Genomic DNA, 12,872 nt, shown 5'->3' on the forward strand with positions numbered 1-12,872 from the left:
CCTCTTTATAATGACAAGTGCTCCCCCCTTATTTTATTTATTTTTTAAACCTAAATGGTTATTATTGAAACTTTCATGGCACTGTACAGATCCCCCAATCCATTTTGCTGGCCCTGCGACTCCGTATCAGTGTGTTAGAAGTTCCAGAAAGTCACTGTGTTATTCCATTTCTTGGCAATGCTCTGTATATTTAATCCTGCAAAGTAAAGTAACTCTTTCAGCTGGGAGGGGCTGTGCGTTGTCTAGGCATAATTCATCTTGTAGGAAGGTATGCTGTGCTACATGATATAAAAGCATTACATCCTTCCACTCTATGCTATCAAATGTAGCAAGTTCTAGCTTTGCTTTTTTTAATAGTAGGGTTTATCTAATGTGATCAGCTGGCTTTACTTTGAGAAGTTGTCTGGGTACAGCTATAAGACGGCTCAAAAACAAAAAATAAAAAGGACATCCTAGCACTCTTACACACGATCGAAATTTCCGATGGGATAAAATCTGATGGAATTTTCCATCGGAATTCTATTCAAGATATCTCGTCCGACCGTCCAAAACGCGGTGACGTAAAAGACTACGACGAGCCGAGAAAAATGAAGTTCAATGCTTCCGAGCATGCGTCGACTTGATTCTGAGCATGCATGTTTTTTTATCCGTCAAAGTTCCACACAGACGATCGGAAATTTCCATCGGAAAAAAATAAAACCTGTTCTATTTCTAAACTCCGATGGAAAAAATGCAATGGGGCCCACACACGGTTTGAATATCCGATGAAAAAATGATTTTCATCGGAAATTACGAATGGGTGTACAAGGCATTAGGCTTGATTCACATTAATGTTTTTTAATGCATTTTGCAGAAATGCAGGGAATTTTTTTAACATGGGTTCCTATGGAACACGTTCACATCAATTCATTTTTGTGTCTCTGCGTTTTTGGAAAGTGCCAGGGACTTTTTTCCCCCTGCAAAATACCGTTGTTCTTGTAGCAGCTAGCTAGTTACCATAATCGCAGTATCCTTTTCAAGAGCCAGCGGTTCTCTTTCAGATAAAAGTGGTTTCTGCGGCAGATTCGCCGCAAGATCACTTTTATTGGCGACAAGAGAGGGCCCCCCCTCTCCCAGCTCTCAGTAAAAATTCCATAAAACTATTCCATCGTTTGTAGATGCTATAACTTTTGCGCAAACCAATCAATGTTCACTTATTGGGATTCTTTTACCAAAAATATGTAGCCGAATGCATATCGACCTAAATTGAAGATTTTTTTATTTTATTTATTTATTGGATGTAAAATAGGAAAATATTGCTTTTTTTTTTTTTTCTCTAAAATTCCGCTCTTTTTTTGTTTATAGTGCAAAAAATAAAAAACGCAGAGGTGATCAAATGCCACCAAAAGAAAGCTCTATTTGTGGGGGAAAAAAGGACATCAATTTTGTTTGGGTACAATGTCGCACGGCCGCGCAATTGTCAGTTAAAGCGACGCAGTGCCGAATCGCAAAAAATGCTCCGGTTAGGAAGGGGGTAAATTCTTCCGGGGCTTAACCACCTAAGACCCGGACCTTTAGGCAGCTAAAGAACCCGGACAGTTTTTGCGATTCGGCACTGCGTCGCTTTAACTGACAATTGCGTGGTCGTGCAACGTGGCTCCCGAACAAAATTGGCGTCCTTTTTTTCCCACAAATAGAGATTTCTTTTGGTGGTATTTGATCACCTCTGCGGTTTTTAGTTTTTGCGCTATAAACAAAAATAGAGCGACAATTTTGAAAAAAATTCAATATTTTTTACTTTTTTCTATAATAAATATCCCCCAAAAATATATAAAACATTATTTTTTTTCCTCAGTTTAGGCCAATACGTATTCTTCTACCTATTTTTGCGCAAAATTTATAGAGTTTACAAAAAGGGGATAGTTTTATTGCATTTTTATTCTTTTTTTTTTTTTTTTTTTTTTTTTTTTTACTACTAATGGCGGCGATCATCAATTTTTTTCGTGACTGCGACATTATGGCGGACACTTCGGACAATTTTGACACATTTCTGGGACCATTGTCATTTTCACAGCAAAAAATGCATTTCAAATGCATTGTTTACTGTGAAAACGACAGTTGCAGTTTGGGAGTTAACCACAAGGGGGCGCTGATGGGGTTATGTGTGACCTCATTTGTGTTTCTAACTGTACGGGGCTGTGGCTGTAGGTGTGACGTCATCGATTGTGGTTCCCTATAAAAGGGAACACACGATCGATGACAGCACCACAGTGAAGAACGGGGAAGCTGCGGGACTCCAGCGGCGATCGGGTCCGTGAGTCCCGCGGCCACGGAGCTTCGGACTGGGTCGCGTGCACGCGCCCACGGCTGGGCTTAAAGAGCTATGTACGTGGATGTGCCCAGCCGTGCCATTCTGCCGATGTATATCGGTGTGAATGGGGCCTTAAGTGGTTAAAGGGTCGCTAAAGGAATTTTTTATTTTTTTAAATAACAAACATGTTATACTTACCTCCACAGTGTAGTTCGTTTTGCACAGAGTGCCCCCGATCCACGTCTTCTGGGGTCCCTCGGCGGCTGTCTCAATGCATAGATTGCATTAAGGTGAAAAAACATTTTCCTTTACAACTCCTTTAATCTGTGGTTAATTTGTCCTCTTGTTCTTTAGGACCCCTGTGCAGGAGCACAGGCTGCACAGATACAAAATCAGTTTTTTCATTTCCAAACAAGATTCTGTGCAGGATGATTGGCTTTGCCAACATCTTTTAGAGAATGTGTAGAGCAAATTAACTGAAAGTATACCTTGCTTGAAAGTTCTTTTGTTCTTTAAACTTAACAAAGCAGACAAAAAGATATGTGAAATGTTATCCCGGAGTTTTCCAATTGAAAATTTATCACGCGCAACTTGGATTTCTTCTTTCTACTGGTGGTGTAATTCCTGTCTGACCCACTTACTAGTCAAAATCTTCATGTAGTCAGGAACATATATATATTTCAACATTTTCTCCTACTTGGAAATGAAAAATTTACTTTCTGCTTGGAATTAAAAGGGTTCAGATTCTAACAGATGCTGAAAGTTTCCATTTACTTAATTGTTCATTGATCCAGAGAAGTTTCTGCCAATCAAAGTGTAACATTTTCAGACCATTTTGGGTTATTGCCTCATTTATTTAGGTTTAGGTTCACTACATCACATTCAGTCACATGATTTTTTTTTTTTACATATGCCCGATGCAGCAAAAGAACATTCTGTTAAAGCAGAATTACATTTAATTTTAAATGTTCAGATGTGTGTTTTTTTTTTTCCATTTTTGTAAAAAAAAAAAAAAAAACATGTCATACTCACCTGCTCTGTACATTGTTTACTTAGAGCAGCCCCTATCCTCCTCTTCTCGTATCCCTCGCCGATTCTCCTGGCCTCTTCTCCCTGCCAGACACCCCCGCCGAGTGCCTCATAAGCTAGCTGCTTGCTGTGGGGGCACTCGTGCGTGCTCACTCCTGAGCTGGCTCTGTGTGTGTGTGTGGCTCTTGCTTCCTGCTACCTTCCCATTGCTGTGTCTGAACCGATGAGGAGGGAGAGAGCCAAGAGTGCCTCTGCTCCCATGCACATCGCTGGATCGAGATTGGGCTGCATACCAGAGGTTTTCTTACCTTAACCACATTAATTGTGGGCAATTTCTCCTCCTTCCTGCCCTGGCCAATTTCAGCTTTCAGTGCTGTCGCACTTTGAATTACAATTGCGCGGTCATGCAACTCTGTACGCAAATTACATTTTTATCATGTTTTTTTGTTTTTTTAAACACAGTTTTTTTTTGGTGTATCAGCACTTTTTAATAAAACCAAAATTGTTTATATTTTGATAAACAAAAAAAGACAACGTTTTGAAGAAAAAAAAATGTTTTCTTTGTTTATGTTGGCACTGATAGGGCTGCACTGATAATTGGGGCCATGGTTATCAGCATAAACAATGTCCCGACAGCTTTGCTGGTTATCGGCTTTCCTTTCCTTACACAGACAGCATGTGAGGAAAAGACTGCCGTTAACCAGCAAGTCTGTTTACATGTGATCAGCTGTGTCCTAAGGACACAACGGTCACAGAGCGTGCCTGTCAGGGAAATAGCCATGGAAGAAATGGCCGTGGAAGTACTGGCAATCTTGCCAGTAGAAGAAATGGCCGCCAGAGGCACATCATGTGACAGGTGGATCCCCCTGCTGGCCTATAAAAGGCTGCCACTGTCTGACCCAAATTGCTGGATTGTCGTCAGCTTCCTGTCTTCCTGTGTCTGTTTACCTTGTAACTCCTGGCTTGACCTCTGCTTTTGGCTTGACCTGTGATCCCGATTATCTCCTCGCTCTGACCTTGGCTTAGCTGACTATTCTTCGATCCACTGCCCACTGTTTATGACCCGGCTTGCTCCTGTTTGCTCTTGGATTGTTTCCCGGTATAAGACCTCTGGCCTGGCTGCGAACCCTGCTCCTGGTTTATCCTGCATACGCCTACTCAGGACTTCTTCTTGCACAGCTACTGACATCACTACCCAGCTCACCCCAGCTACATTCTGCTTACCAGCCTGTTGCAGCACTACTGGCAACCCGTGCACCTTTGGGCACCGTATCCCCTGTATCACTCCCAGGGGAGCGCTGCACTTAGCCGCAAGGGGCACCCTCTCTGCCACTCGGCCTCACATCGGAGACTTGACAGTGCCCAATGCATGCCCCTGGGGCACTTGGGGGACATAGTTCTGGGTGGAGGATGTCCATGGATGTCTTTCCCAGAAGTAGAGAGATGTTTATTGGCAGTTGCAGGCATCATCCTGGTACCAGTTTTTAGAGCAGGCGGTCGGCTCTTCAGAGATACAGTAACAATCGATTTGGCTGTTATCTCGGAGACCTGCACTTCCGCCGGCTAGCTTGAGACTGGAAGGAAGCAGGAAACGGCTTTGATCCAGTCTCCTTAGTGTAAACATAGAAGCGACGTTGCAACGTCACTTCCGGTTTACACGGCTGCCAATCACGGACGTGGGTTTAAAAAAAAAATACAGTATTTTAAATCTCAGTTTTTGGCGATCTGAATACTTTGAAGTGCAAAGGAGGGATTTGGGGTCTTTTAGACCTCTGATCCCTCCATAAAGAGTACCTGTCACCACCTATTACTGTCATGGATGTTTACATTCCTTGTGACAGCAATAAAAGTGATACATTTTTTATTTATTTTTTGAAAGTGACAATATAAAGAATGAATAAATAAGAAAAATAATAATTTTTAATGTGCCTCCTTCCCCCACACAGCAAAGAAAACGCACACGTAAGTCTCGTCCGCCAATGTAAATGGTGTTCAAATCACACATGTGAGGTATCGCCGCTATTGTCTCCTCTTCCAACCTGGTAACCGTTATTTGTGTTTGAAAGATCACTGCGCAAATTCAGTTTGACTTAAAAAATTTCAACGATCGCCATTTTATTCTCTAGATTTTCTCTAAAAAAATTATAATGTTGGCGGTTCTAAGTAATTTTCTGGCGAAAAATACAGATTTTAACTTGTAAACAACAAATGTCAGAAATAGGCTTAGTCATGAAAGGGTTGAAGTAGGGCCAAAGCTCTTTATCCTTCTCCTTAGTTCTGCACTCCTGTGACCCCCCTATTGGGCTGAAAGCAGGCTAAAGTCTGCTGTCAGCTGACGTCATTCAGCTGGTCCAGGATCTGGGTGGATCCCAACTTTAATGTCGGGATCCACCCAGATGCCTGAGGGACAGAAAATTCACCCATTCAGCGCAATGCAGAGAGCCTGAGCCAACTATGCCTATCCACAGCCCAGCGCTATAGTGAGCACTGAAGGGAAGAACAGAAAGTTGCAGTACAGGGAACATTTTCAAAGTCAGACCGACTTGTGTCGGACCAGTTAAGATGGCTCTCATAGGGAAACATTGATTTTCACACGTCATGCGACATGAGCTCCCAATGTCGGAGCGTTTGTCGGACAAGTCTGAACCCAGCCTTAGGGTGCCACAAAGTTTCTGCAGCTGGACTTCACCTGACATATTTCTGCTGTTTGCTGCAGGGAAAACCCTGGATTGTGCCTCAAGTTTTCTGCACTTGAATGCTTTGGCACTCCTGTGTTATGAACACATGTAAATGCATATGCAAGTCCTGCATGCATACGTGAACGAATAGCGATCGCACTACACACGTGAGGTATCAAGCCTCGTACACACGACTGGTTTTCCCAGCAGGAAAGCTGCCATGAGAGTGCTTGGCCGGTAAAACCAGCTGGTGTATGCAAAAAAAATAGAGAACCTGCCTTCTATTTTGCCGTCGGAATTCCCGTCTGACTTTTTCCCGTCAAGAAAACCGGTCGTGTGTATGCTTTTCCGAGGGTAAAAAAAACGCACATGCTCAGAATCAAGTATGAGACGGGAGTGCTCTTTCTGGTAAAACTAGCATTCGTAATGGAGATAGCACATTCTTCATGCTGCAAATTATTAAGCCCGAATTGTCTCTCACCAAACTTTTACTAACACGCGATAACACAAGATCAGCAAAAGCAGCCCAAAGGGTGGCGCCATTGGAATAGAACTTCCCCTTTATAGTGCCGTTGTACGTGTTGTACGTCAACGCGCTCTGGACCGGCGGGATTTAGTATGACAGGCTGCAGACAGACAGCAAGAAAAGCTTGGCAGGAATCCCGTCGGGAAAACTGACGTTTTTTTTCAGAGGAGAAAACCGGCCGCGTGTACAGGGCTTTTCTGTGAGAGCAATGACTTTAGCACAAGGCTTCCTGTTTAACTCTAAACTGGTAACCTGGAAAGGCTTTTAAAGTGCAACCTAAATTCACAAAAACCCAAACATGGCAGTCAATATCACTGTTTTCTGAGCAGGCTGTTGTAAAAAATGAACTGAAAATATACAAAGTGAAAGGGTACACCAGCCTAGTACATTATTTCTAAAACCATTTATTTAGGGAAAAAAAGCATAAATTAATCCATTCCAACATCCAGACTAGCAAAGCATGTTAAAAATTAGCAATCAGTTTGTCCACTCCACTTTCTCCAGAGGCTAGTGGTTTTCCCTTTTCGAGGACCGTACCCTTTTCCTCAGAGCCAAACCTCCTTTTAGTAGTAATACAGATAAAAATACTATTTCCAAATGCTTCCCCCCCCCCCCCCATATATCCTAGTCACATAACGTCTCTTCACTTGCTCCAGACTGCACCATCCAATTGATGGGTGAAGCAAGCTATTTGCCGCCTTTTGCGTTTTCCTGTGGGCAGCAATCAAAACGTTCCTATCCTGAATGCGATTCATCTGCGTTCAAGAGAGAGAGGTTTAACCTCACCTAAACGCAGCAGCTCGTAAATGCTGATAAAAGTATATATGTACATGGACATATGTACATGGAATTGAGTTTAGGTGCTTTAGAAAAAAAATGCCAAAAGCTCCAACTCAAGTTTAGGAGCTGCTAGTGTACCTAATGCCCAAGAGTCCATGGGGAAAAAATAGCCAAAACAAAGTTTATATCTTTTTGTTAATTGTCACAGGAGACAAGTTTCGAAATGGTCATATGCTAGAGATGCTATCTTGGGGGGAAAACAAGTTAAAATATAAATTCTCCTTTTTGGGTAAGTTATAGCATAACAAAAACTGAATCTTTATGAAACTGGACAGCTATTCCCTTTGCTAGAAAGTAGTTTTTTGAGTAATCCCTTATATAAACTAAAAAAAAGTTTCACCTAGTTTTTCAGCTTTTTTCTCCTAGCACAGCCAAACAGGCATAATTCCAATTACATTTACAATTACACCTGCTTTACACGTTACAGGCAATTTACATCTGGTAAAAGAATCCCTTGTGCAGAAGGACTTTTATCTCTTTAACCCTGTACGCCCCTGCCAATGAATGTGTGCCGCGAGGAATAAATAGCTGGCAGAGAGGTGCAAATATGTGATAAGCGGAGATGGGGAAATATTTACAGACAAGCTTTCCATTTAATCAGAGGGAAGATTTCATATCATCTGTGTTCTCAAATAACTCCACAGAAAGAAGAATCACTGCTCACTTGCCGCAGAAAAATAAAGCAAAATGATATGCTGCCAGGTTCTGCAGAGAAGATATTTAAGGCCCCATACGCACAGAGTTTGCCCAGTTTTGCCTAAACACCATTCTTCCTGGCAGCAGCGCGTGGCAGAAAAAAATGATTGACGCGTGTAAACCCATTTAGGTGCGTCAAGCACTTAGGCGTCAATTAACTTAATTTATTCTGGAAATTAAAATGAATGAACACTTATGCGCTCGGATGGTCCACCTATACATGTGTCAAGCATTTTTTCTTCCAAAATTCTGCTGCTCCTGGACACGCTGGTAGTGGGTTTCTTCTGCCTCTATATGTCTGTGTGCATAGACACATAGGGCCAGATTCAGGTACATTTACGGCGGCGTAACGTATCGCATTCACAAAGCACTTGCCTGTAAAGTTGCATCGGCGTAGCGTAAATTCCTCCGGCACAAGCCCGCCTAATTCAAATGATCCAGGTAGGGGGCGTGGATCCTTTAAATTAGGCGCGTTCCCGCGCCGAACCTACTGCGCATGCTCCGTTTTGAAATTTCCCGCCGTGCTTTGCGCGAAATGACGTCGCACCGACGTCATTTTTTGAACGTAGACGTGAGTTACGTCCTTTCCTATTCACGGACGACTTAAAAAAAATAAATTCAAAATTTCGACGCGGGAACGACGGCCATACTTTAACATGGCAAGTCTATCTATGCGCCACGAAACAGCAGCTACGACGTAAGAGAATGCGACGGCCACGCGTACCTTTGTGAATCGCCGGAAAAAGCTAATTAGCATACCCGACGCGGAAAACGACCGGCAAACTCCACCCAGTATTACACCTACAATCCGAAGGCGTACAAAGCCGTACGCCTGTCGGATCGAAGCCAAAAGCCGGTGTATCTTGGTTTGAGGATTCAAACTAAAGATACGACGCGGCAAATTTGAAAGTACGCCGGAGTATCAGTAGATACTCCGGCGTACTTCTTCTGTGAATCTGGCTCATAGGGCCTAATTCACTAAGAATAAGGAGAAAAAGTAGTCGCTCTACATCTAGCTATTCCCAATTAGGACCTCAACTAGATGAACATGCAAATATAAAAGTGAGCATTAGTAAATTCCTATTTGGCATAATCGCCAACGAATTTCCTATATGGAACTGCACTGCGGTATTTATCTTTGATCATGTGTGTACATGTATGCCAATATACCATTCTTATATGGGATGTGCTCTACCTCGTTTATGGATATTTATTTATATTACAATTATTGTGCATCGTTTGTTTTCTTCTTTTGCTAACGAATGCTGTTCTGAATGATTATTACAGAGTAATGTCTGCTATAGTGTAAGGTTACATGAATTTATCATTTACAGTTACATATCTGTTATGTTAATGATTTTTTTTTTCATGTTCTATTTCTTTTTTAGGAGACTATAGATTTCTAATTATCTATGTTCATCATTTAACCACTTGCCGACTGCCACATGCACTTTTATGTCGGCAGAATTGCACGAACCGGCAAATGGGTGTACATGTACGTCCTGTTAAATTTGCCGCCGTGTGGGAGCGCGCAAGGTCCGTGACCATGGGACCCGCGGACTCGATGTCTGCCAGTATCTCGCGATCATGTCACGGAGCTGCAGAATGGGGGGATGTCTGTGTAAACAAGGCATCTCCCTGTTCTACCTAGTGACAGGACACTGATTGTCTGCTCCCTGTCATCGGGAGCAGCAATCAGTGTTGTGTCACAGTAAACCCAGCCCCCACACAGTTAGAATCACTCCCTAGGACACACTTAACCCCTTCCTTACCCCCTAGTGGTTAACCTATATCCTGCCAGTGTCATTTACACAGTAATCAGTACATTTTTACAGTACTGAACGCTGTATAAATGACAATGGTCCCAAAATAGCGACAAAAAATAATAATCAAGGTAGGGTTTGCTGAATGGACTTTCTGACTTGGAAACAGTATTAGTAGTTCACTCTTGTCTGTTCTTTATAACAACCCTATCACTGCCAAAAAACAAACAAACACAAAAGCGCTTGTATAAGAAGATGAGTTGGGATGCCTGGTCCCTCACTGTGCTCTGTAGTTTCCACCTGTCAGCTGCTATGTCACTACAGTGTCCTAAAGTTGTCTTCTGGTTCTCTACCCACTTCTATATACCCAGGTTGGCATGTCCCTTATCAAGTTGTCTGGGCTCACAGGAGAGGAGAACACAGCTTATTTTGCTAGATGAGTGCTGTTCTCTGCAGCTGGATTTAAAGTATGTATAAACAGGACTTTTTTTTTTAAAACTGGTGTTGGATGGGTAAGTTAGTACTTTGTCCCATGTCTTTAAAGTGGTTGTAAACCCACTATTTGGACTTTTACCTACAGGTAAGCCTATAATAAGGCTTACCTGTAGGTAAGGAGAATATCTCCTAAACCTGCACGTTTAGGAGATATTCCCCCCGCAATGCGGGCGGCGCATGCGCAGGGGGGAATCCACGGCTGAAGGACCGGCATCCGCCGGACCCTGCCGATTTTAAATCTCCCGCTGGCACGCGCGGGAGTGACGTCATCGCCGCTCCAGCGAATCACAGTGCTGGAGCGGCGATACCCGGAAGACACGCCGGAGCAAGATGACATCCTGCTCGGCGTGGACCAGGTAAGTGGTACACACCTCGTTCCGAGGTAAGTATTTCATAATAGGCTAGTATGCGGTGCATACTAGCCTATTATGCCTTTTGCATTGCAGGTTTGGGGAAAAAAAAAAAAGTTTATGCGGTTTACAACCGCTTTAAGTACTGCTTTCTAACCATAGTTATGGGGTCTGACCTGCCCTCCTCCACCCCGGACACAGTCGATGCGACAACACTAAAGCGGGGGCTAATTCAAGTGCAGTTTGTCTTGCCTGTGAGCACCTTCCACAGGCAAGAATCTGCAAGAGGAATACAAAGGGTTGGGCCTGTGTCAAACTCTGTTCCTCCTACTGCTGCTGCTGCTTGTCGGTGGAAATTGGTCACAGCGATATGAATTGGCCATCTCCTTCACGACTGTTCCTTTCTATGGTTATAAAAAAAAATGGCAACACAGGACAAGGTACTACATGTGCAGAACTGTACCTAAAAAATGGATCTTTAACTATGCAGCAGCATACTTTTGTTCTTCTAAATTCTCTTACACCATGATGGGGCTCGCTTTAATTTCTCCCTACCTGCATTCCTCTAAGTTTATTAAGTTTGGCCATGATTAAAAATCAGTCACTTCCCACAGCCTGCCTTCTAGCTTTATCAAAATGCCCTAAAGAGTGAGTAGAATGATGTTACACATCGCCCCCTCCTTGCAGCTTGGCATTTTAAAAGCATGCCAGCTTTCAGACATACTTTGAAAATTTCATGTGAAAACAGTAATGAATCCTTTCAGCAGTTGAGCTAAAACAATCTCTGAGCTCAGTAAAGTAATCTGACAAACTGTGCTATTTAAAATGTATAAAACCCACTGAAAGCGGTGTGGTATCACTACCCAGAATCCCTTGCAGCACTGAGAACTGTGTGAGATAAAGGTGCCTGCTGTATAGAATGCATGTAGATGTTTCAAGCTATCACGTATAGTATGTAGGGGGTAGACAAAGGCTGTCTCACTGTAGCGTTAGCTGTGTTTTTATGTCGGCTTCCAAAGACAATAATAGCAGTTATGCCATAAATAGAGATTTCTGTTTGTTTTATCGCAAATTAGCTTTTTCTGTGACCATGTTGTTTTCAAGGTACCTAAATGTAAATATCAAGACTGTACTGTATATGTTTCATAGTTGCCAACCTTCTATAAAAAAAAAAAAAAAAAAATCCAGGGACACCTTCCTCCCCTATAAAATGGATGTATTCCCTCTACTTGAGTCAAATAAGCACAGCAAATTTTCCACTCGGGCACCACACACATGGGAGAAAAGGGAATAATTCACATGACCCTCTATCCATAAGTACTTGGCTCCAGTAGGGGATCTGTATTGGCAGACAGTGGGCTATCCGGTGAAGCTGTAATTTATTCCTAAATGGGCAAAGTGTAGGATTTACTTCATTTATATTAAAATATAAATATTTTCAGATCTAGTCAGCCCGACCCAGTGAAATAAGATCTGGGGATTTGGGCTTGCTACCCCTGGCTTGTCTCCATTAGACCTAATTCTCAATAGGCTATTGACTTAACGTGGGAACTCAACCGCTCAGTGTGTCCTCACCCTTGGACTGAGTTTAATTTAAAGTACTGGGGAAGAGATATGATGAGAATGTCTTCCTAAACTATATCAAGGGATGCATATACTGTGACATTTAACGACTAATGGCATCTCAGGTTCAATTTGTTTTATAAACCTGCTTTGGCTATGTACAAAAACATTCATCTACTTTGTATTCTGTGTAGGTATTGTATACATGTAATACTTCAGAATGTGCATTGTTTATTGCACTGTTAAAAGTTGTTAATAAACTATTCTGGTTTAAAAAAAGGAAAAAATATTTTCAGATCTGACCACTCAAATGTCATACATACCAACCTTTTTTTCCCCCCCTCTTGTTGCAGTTCCTTCAAATAAAAACAGTAAATCAATGTATATACTTCTCGCCTGTCCAATGTACATAAACAGCTGGGTGGGTGGTCTGTAGTAACGGGAGGACATAAGTCCTCCCAGAATTGTGCACCCCTAGGGGATACACAGCAGCACGATCTGTAACCAACTGTGTCCACTGGTCCACAACTGATATCAATCACAGTACTGCGCTGCTGTGATTGCTGTGTCCAATTACAGTCAGGGCCGCTGATAGAGGGGACCACCAGTACTCTTGTAGGGGGCCCGAGCACACAGGGGGGC

At 42.6% G+C, this 12,872-nt stretch overlaps 1 long non-coding RNA gene across 3 annotated transcripts in view; it reads left to right on the forward strand.

The window, feature by feature from the left end:
- The window catches only part of LOC120919217, a 200,794-nt gene that overhangs the window by 99,214 nt on the left and 88,708 nt on the right, over nt 1-12,872 (forward strand). The gene's annotated exons all lie outside the window — the stretch shown is intronic.

The sequence above is a fragment of the Rana temporaria genome, chromosome 12 (genome assembly GCF_905171775.1).
Source record: "Rana temporaria chromosome 12, aRanTem1.1, whole genome shotgun sequence".
Taxonomy (NCBI): Eukaryota; Metazoa; Chordata; class Amphibia; order Anura; family Ranidae; genus Rana; species Rana temporaria.